Source organism: Canis lupus, chromosome 36, assembly GCF_048164855.1.
Source record: "Canis lupus baileyi chromosome 36, mCanLup2.hap1, whole genome shotgun sequence".
NCBI classification, from domain to species: domain Eukaryota; kingdom Metazoa; phylum Chordata; class Mammalia; order Carnivora; family Canidae; genus Canis; species Canis lupus.
In genome coordinates this window covers 1,038,344-1,046,626 of record NC_132873.1, presented here as the reverse complement: position 1 = coordinate 1,046,626, position 8,283 = coordinate 1,038,344, and the positions used below count along the sequence as shown (strand labels likewise).

At 42.6% G+C, this 8,283-nt stretch overlaps 1 long non-coding RNA gene across 1 annotated transcript; it reads right to left on the bottom strand.

The window, feature by feature from the left end:
- Window positions 1-5,132: 5,132 nt before the first annotated feature.
- LOC140625304 (uncharacterized) lies at window positions 5,133-7,893 on the bottom strand. The gene is made up of 3 exons (XR_012024658.1): window positions 7,760-7,893; window positions 6,290-6,374; window positions 5,133-5,723 (listed from the first exon to the last, which is right to left on the bottom strand). It is a non-coding gene; the product is annotated as an uncharacterized lncRNA (long non-coding RNA).
- Between the last annotated feature and the right edge of the window lie 390 nt (window positions 7,894-8,283).

Genomic DNA, 8,283 nt, shown 5'->3' with positions numbered 1-8,283 from the left:
GTGGTGAAGTGGCATGGAGTTTCTATGGTCAATTACATGTTCATGACTTAAACACATTTTTTAATCTAAAAGGGCCAAAAGACCACTTGTGAAATGATGGGCATCGAATCCCCTTGGGCAATCTGGCCAAAAACATGTTCTAATCATCTATTTCTGTGACAGTGAGTTGAAGAATCTTTTCTTTATTGTGAAAACAACTGGCTGAGGTCACTGAGTTCCTACCAGCCTTTCTGGAGCTAAGTGAACTGAGCTGATCAGGGGTGTCCTTGAGGCCAGTGACCCAGCCAGCTCTTAAATCCTGAAGTTTCTGGTAGCTCGTATACTGATTTAGAACACCACTGCACCCGGAGAGCCTCTCTCTCTCTCTCTCTCTCTCTCACACACACACACATGCATTTTCATAAGAGCACCTTTGAACTATAAGAAGGTGATTTCCACTAAGTGCTTAAGATCTTGCCCATCTCACTACTGAGAAAATCCCATCTTTGTCCCATTTGGAGGGAACTTTTTACATCAGCAAATTATTAAATTAATTTATTTCTATAGTAATGAGACACATCAGCAAATAAAAACCAACAATGAGAACAAGAAAGCAAAAGTAGAGTAAGTAAGAGTAGTTTCAGAGTACTGCAATTTATATAGAAATCAGACAAAACTAAGAAAATATCCAAGTTCAGCAGCCCACTTAGGAACTCTATAAAACTTAACTCTCAGCTCTGTCAAATATCAATTTTATTTTGATGTTAAGAAACTGAAGCTTTGAAAGCGATATGTATGTGCATTTCACCATGGATGTAATCCATGTCTTTGGGGCCAATTTCCTGAGTTCCAGTCCTGGCTGCACACTAAAGGCTGTGCAATCTTAGGTAAGTCACTCTCTCTGTGCCTCCCTTTCTTTTTTTTTTTTTTTAAAGATTTATTTATTTTATTTATTTATGATAGACATAGAGAGAGAGAGAGAGAGAGAGAGAGAGGCAGAGACACAGGAGGAGGGAGAAGCAGGCTCCATGCCGGGAGCCCGACGTGGGACTCGATCCCGGGACTCCAGGATCGCGCCCTGCGCCGAAGGCAGGCGCTAAACCGCTGAGCCACCCTGTGCCTCCCTTTCTTTCCTCAATAAGGTACCTACTTTACAGAAATGTTGTGAGGAATAAATGAGCTAATTTATGTAAAATACCCAGTACCTAAGAACCATCCAATCACTAACCAAGATTATTTTGTGTTAATGTGGGAAATAGGTACAGAGGAAGACAGAAGCTTTACCCTCTTGGGATTTGCAATCCAATAGAAGAGACATGTGTTAACTAGTCACATAACAATTATTTCTTAGAATTTTCATTTGTGCTGTGAAAGAAGAATGCCTTACCAAGGGCTGTGAACATGGTCAATAAAGGGACCATGGGGAGACAAGGGAGAGGTCCCCAGTGAGGTGATTTTAGGCTGAGATTTGAGGAAAAGAAAGATTTCCCCAAGGAAAAGGATGAGTCTATGGGGAAGGGTTTGGGTACACAGAGAAGGCAGTCATGGTATGACACCGAAGAGAGGTGTGGTCATGTGGGAGGACCACCCTCCGCTTGCAAGGTGAGTCTTGGGGAAGAGCCCTGCCCCGTTCCAAGAAGTTTTGTCTTGTAGCCCAGGATCAGGACAGGGGCAAACTCTTACAGCAAAAGAAGCTCAAACTTGAGTGCAGAGCAGAAATAGAAATTGGGAAGAGTCAGGAAGATCTTTAGAAGGACATTAATCTTCTCTGGGAGAAATGTTTTTCTGAGGTTTTTGTTTGTTTTTTGTTTTTGTTTTTACTTGTTTTTGGTGTGTCTATTTTGTAGACTCATGGAGAAAACTACAAAATGCAATCCAGATGTTCTTGCTTCCCAACTCTGAGGATCTGAAGCTGATCTTTCTCTCTATCCAAGAGCAGAGAAGCCAATGGTGTTCACTCACTGCAGACCCTGGCAGTCTTCAAAAATAAACCCAAGGAGGACATGGGACCTGCTGCTCCTGAAAGAGGACAGCATTCCCAAGAAAATAAGGAGGCAGAGAGTTCAGGAAGAGAGAAGGGTAAAAGCAGAGAAGCAGACGAAGAGGGAAGAGGAACAGTTTTAGAGCTTGTGTGGGGACTACCCCCTGCACGGCTGGGCAGGGTGTGACCTTGCTTTTTGATTAGACAATGGGAGCGAGGACCCTGGAGTAGAAAAGTAAGTCAGAATTCTCAGTATTACATCTTTCCCCAGTGTCAACTATTTGGATTTATTACCAAAGTCTTTGTGGGATGAATGGCTTTGGCCTATCTGGGTTCTTGCTTCTAGAACAGAGGCCAAGGGGATATCTAGAATAGAGAAGAGGATCATCAGTGGCTAGTACAAGAGACACCTTTGTCATGAGCTATATTATGGGCAAAGGGTCCATCTGTAGACAGTACTTGGCTGGAATAGCCACATGTTTACATCAGAAATGTGAATGTTCTTTAGGGTTCTACATGGTCATCCCCCTGTTTACCATTCCACCCTCTTGGCTACCTTCCATACCTTAAACTCACCATGTTCTGTTTGTCACAGGGTGTTTTCATCTACTGTTTGCTCTATTACTCCTTTCCGTCTACCATCTAGTTAACTCCTATTCAGATTTTCTAAAAACTCAGCTCAAATTTCTCTTCTTCCAAGCAGACTCACCTGACCTCCCTAAGTGGTCAATCCCCTTCAGTGGCTGAGCATCCCTTCTATGTACATTCATCACAGTTACAATTTCATCTGGTTCATGCAATTGTTTGGTTACTGTCGCTTTCTTCCATAAGACTGTAAGTTCTATGAGGGCAGGAACCATATTTGTTCTTTATGCAAACTGTATCTTCCACTGCAGAGCACAGTGTCTGACATTCAATCCTGATTTCAGTAAGTCCTTACCTCATGGATGAGAAGAGTGGTCTTTGCTGGCCCACACTGTGACGTGGTGTGTGTGTGGGGGGGTGCAGCTAGCCAACACTCTGGCCCCGGGGGTGAGTGCCATCCTAGCAGAGTCACAGGACTTGGAATTTCTCCTGGCTTCGCACTGCTGGGGGTGCCAGTAGGGAGCCGGGCTCTGAAAACTCCAATGTCCCTTTAAGTGATTTACTTATTCCTTAAAAAAAAACTTTTTGAGGCAATTTTAGCAGCTGATCATCGTGGCTTGGCTGTGGTTCAGTAATTTTCCTGAAAGACAAAGGCTCTGGGCCATTTCCCTGAGAAGAGGCAATCTCATCCCTCTTGGATAAGAGCACATTGTCTATTCACAAGGGGCCTTCAGAGCTCTAGTTCTTGGGGGAGAGCCCAGGAGATGCAACAGCTGCAGACTCAGTGCTCCCAGGGTGCCAAAGGTCAAAAGGTCAAGGGTCACTTTTTGTTGAAGGATACCCCAATCCATGAAGTCTGCCAAATAATTGTCCCCTTCCCAACTCATAACCTCAACTTCCTGCCCAGGCTGTGGATGCTGCTTGTTTCCAAGGTTGCACACGATGCAATTTGTGACATAAATGCACATGAGCTTGGAGCTCTCTCGTCTCTCAGGGTGAGGGGCTCTCCTAGCTCAGTGACCAGTGAACTTTGGGCATCTTTCAATATGTGCTCCTCAGCAACTAAAGGGCCAATTGTCTTGGAGAAACAGTCTGTTCTTCTACCAGGAACCTGAGTTCCCTACAGTCAGGGCCCTTGTCATTTCCAAGTTTCTGTGTTGAGTCACCATGCAAATAGGACACCAGCCATACCAGGTGCTTACAGAGTTGTTGGGCAGGACCCCATTCTCCATTGAGTCACCATAAGCTTTTTGATCCAAATAACTAGATTTGAAGGTGGTATACAATAATCGTGGAGAACAAATTCACTCACAGGAGAAAAAATGAGTCATTGCTGTCTGAATTATCCCTTAGCCAGCAGAGCCTCCAAACAAGAGGCAACATTGAAAGCAAATGTGGTGCATGATACGGAGTGGTGTAGCCTCCAAGAAAAGCCATTTTCCCTGTCGGAGCTGGCAGCAGGCCCTCTCTGGCCTCCAGAAAGTCATGGCAGAGAGTCCTAGATTCTGACACAAATACCAGTTTTCTAGTTGGCTCTCTGGCGGTCATCTGTCAAAAGGCGGTGGGTCAGATGAATTCTTTATAAAAAACAAAGTAGATGAAATGAGACACACACACACACACACACACACACACACACACACACACTGAGCCACCTTGTTGTGGAGCTCTCCAATCACAGAAAAAGAAGACAGTTCATTATATTTATTCATTCATTCATTCATTCATTCATTCATTCCTTTGTTCAACGATAATTCATTGAGTGAAATTGTGTGGAGCACTATGCCAGGTGCAAAGCAGAGCTTTTCTTCTCCTCCACACTAGTCTTTCTCAGCCATTTCATATCTGTTCACATTATTGATGGGCTTGAGACTTAAAATTAATAACTTTCCTAATTTATTCTGAGAATAATCCAGATTAATGAAAGAAGAGAGTAATGAAAGAGAAAGTTTGAAAGACAAACCTTGGATGGTTATTTGAATCTTCAGACTTCAGTTTTCTCAGCTATAAAATATGGAGATCAATTACATTTATGTAAAGTCTACTCTGTTTTATATCCATGAAGTGAAAAGAGTTTTTAAGAGATCTGATTGATCACTGTTCCAGCTTTTACTGTTTTGTGATCACTTACCCCAAAGTTTAATGACTTAAAACAACAACCACTTTATTATATCTCACAATTTTATAGAGAAGGAACTCACACAAGGCTTCCTAGAGCACATATTATCTCCATGTTGGGTTGACAGTGTCCACTCAGTTGTATTCAAGTGGCAGATGGCCTGGTCTGGAAGCACCAAGATAAAAATCCCATGGCTGGTGCTTTGGATAGGATGTAAAGGGGGACCTGCATTTAGCGGAAACAGTCATTGGAGGGCCTAAACTTTGCCTTTCCAAGATGGCAGCCTCAAGTAATTGGACTTTCCATGGTCACTCAGCACTCCCTGAGTGTTACAAAACATCCAAGGCAGATCTCATGATATGAGACTTCTCTTGAGTTAGCCTTTAAGTCTCAGAACACCACTTCCACCATATCTTATTGTTCAAACAATTTACGAAAGCCAGCCCAGATTTTAGGGGAGGGAAGAAGTAGACTCAACCTCAACCTCAATGGGCAAATTGCATGAGTCACATGAAGGAGAATCCTTGATGGCAGCCATCTTGGAGACCGGCTACCATGAGAATTTAAATGTTAGAGGGTTTGAGACCTGGCAATTAATAATGCTGAATTTCCCTATGATCTTGGATTTTTCCTTCTCTTCCTATAAACTAGTTCCTGAAGAAATTATTTTACAATGCTTTAATATTATGAGTGATTTTTAAATCTGATTTTAAAATATTGGATAAGCTTCAAGTTGACTGATAAAGATCTAGGAAGATTAAGAGAAGTGCAGCAGACACATAAGACATCAGGTTCCGGAACTGCTGCGTGGATCGGCTCCTGGATTCCTTCCAGTTTGAAACCTCTGATAAGAGGGATTTCACTCCCATCTAGATGCCCACGACACTGTCTCTGTGCCTCTGGCGTGTTCATCAGATGCCTTAGGGTATGTGTCTTTTGTCCATCACTAAACTCCAAAGAACCTGCAGGGTTTTTTCTTCTGTTTCTTCCACAAAGCGTTAAGAGGTTTTCAAGCACTGCTTGCTAAATGAACACACTCTGGTGGGGTTTTCAGGAATGCTGGAAGTAACACAAAGAGTAGGGTGATACCAACTTCTGGTATTAGAAGGAGGCAATTCCATTATCTCTAACAGCTATGTTCAGCAGCTCATCGATGCTTTCTAATGGGCAATAAAAGTGAAAACATCCACTGGGGGTTTGGTTTCTGGCCTGTGTCTCAGCAAATTAAATAACTCACACTTCGTGGCAGGAGACAGAAAGGGTTTGTGTTGTTAGTTTTCACAAGGAACAGACCTTGATCTCTTTGTCTGCACACAAACCATTCCTGGCCCCAGGTATGGCTTTCCAAGACACTGTTGGCACGGTATAGGAATTCTGCACAACACAGATAGGGGAGGGTGGCTGGTGGCCAAGGAAGATTAATGATTACCCTGATGACAAGTGTAATTAGTGTGAAAATGGACGAACACTGGGGAAAAAAACAGAGGTTTCCTTATTTATACTCCCACTGGAGAATCAATTTCAAGATCATAAATAAGTAAGATGTGAATTGCACACCCACAAAAGATAAGGGCTGCTTGTTTTTCCATAAAATGTGGATGCCACTTAAGCAAGAGCCTACTTACATTATGTCTTCCAATTCCAACTATAATCTTTCATTCCTTTTCCATTTTAAGGGAAGTATTTCAAGATAATGGCTTCAGAATTCTCCTACAAGGAACCACAAAATATTCTTATGACTATATAATAACTACACCATGTATGTATATAACCATATAATAACCAAAGCTCCTGTTTTTCGTTTCTCACTTTTACCCCCTCAGTTGAAATCTTGGCTCAGTCTCTCATTTGCTATGTGTTCCTAGGCAAGTTACTTAATGTCTCTGCTCCTTAATTTTCTCAGTGTTAAATGCAGTTAATAATCATACACAGCTATACAGTAGTCTTACTGTATTAAGATTAAATAAGCTACCATAAAACAATGCCTGGCACATAGTGGGTGCCCAATATGTATATCTGGGCATTTCGCCCTCATTTCTCTTTGGATCCTCAAAACAAGCTAACAAGCATTAGGGAAAGATTGAGATTTGGAGGCTCACATTCTGAAGTCAGACTAGGTAGGACTTTCCTCTTACTAGCTGCACGATCTTAGCAAGTTACTAAAAGCCATCTGGGCCTTGGTTTCCTTATCTACAAAACAAAGATGGTGGCAATGTCTATTTTATCAGTTACATTCGATGCTACATAAGACACTTAGGGGAAGGCTTGCCACGTAGCAGGTGCCACTGTTATATTTGCCGTTGTCAAATGGCAATAAATTGTGTTGGGCTCACATAAAAGTCCACTGACTGCAGTGTACATGGTGATGTATACCAGGCCCTCATTCAAGGCCGATTTCACAGATCGAATAGGGCCCCATGCCCAGAAGTTCCCCACACTTGGTTTAATTCTCTCCTGTCTCCATCTCAAAATTCTTAATAAGTTTTCACACAAGGAGTCCCACATTTTAATTTTGCACTGAGTCCTGCAAATTATGTAGCTGGTCCTCCCCCACATTTTGGAATTAATTCAAGAGTCCAGCCACCCAAGAGGCCACTATCATGCCAACTCATATAGGTAGTTGGCATTGACTTTGGGACATGCTTAATGTCTGAGCTTCTGTAACAGAAATTATAAGCATATTTCTATATATTGAGCTTTGTCCCCATGGTCAGCGTAATGGAGCAGGGGTTCAGCTGTGTTTTATTCCAGTCTCATGCTTCTTCTCAGACCCACAGGTATAACATGGAAATGAAATGTTCACAAGGTTATGGGAAATCTACACTTCTCACACTGTGCTAAAGAGGTAAAATGTTTCAGACACACACTCACTATTATGTAGGACTATTACATACAAGCCATTGCGTTAATTTAAAAAATGCATTAAAGTATTCCTGAATGTATAATAGCTCCTCGTCATTACATAGTTCCTCAATGAATGACTATTAAATGTACTCAAGTGTTATTAGGCAGGAAATTGAGAATTTTTTATGGTCATAGAGGCCTGCATACTTGAAACAATCGGGAAACTCTATATTGGGCTGTCAGTTCCTGACCTGCCAGGTCCATTTCAACTCCCATTTGAGCCTTTTGGTTCTTTGTTCAGAACCGTGCGCATAGCAATTGCACAGTACACGTGTGTCCTGTGAATGGTACGTGTCTGCCAGCTTGATCAGACGTCTGTTTTAAGGTCCTGAACACGGAAAATGCATTCTGTAACCAGAAATGAAAAAGGACAGTGAATTCAGAGGAGATACTGGGAAATGTGAGAGATTAAGAAGGGGACACTACAGAATGTTTCCGTTCCTGGAAACATAAGAAATGATGCATCGAGGTGACGCAAAGGCACAGCTGGAGCCCAGCTCCCCCAGAACGGCGGTCAGTCTGACATGGACGCAGATAGACACCAAGTCCAGGGCTCCGGGATGGCACACGTCGCTCTAGAGTTATATTCCTGTCACTCCCCTGCCCAGAATGTTCCAGTGACTTCCCCGCCTACAAAGTCCTACATAATCTGGCTCCCAATCCGCCTCCAGCCTGCTCCCCACCTTGCTCTGTTCCATTCACATTGTTTTCCAAG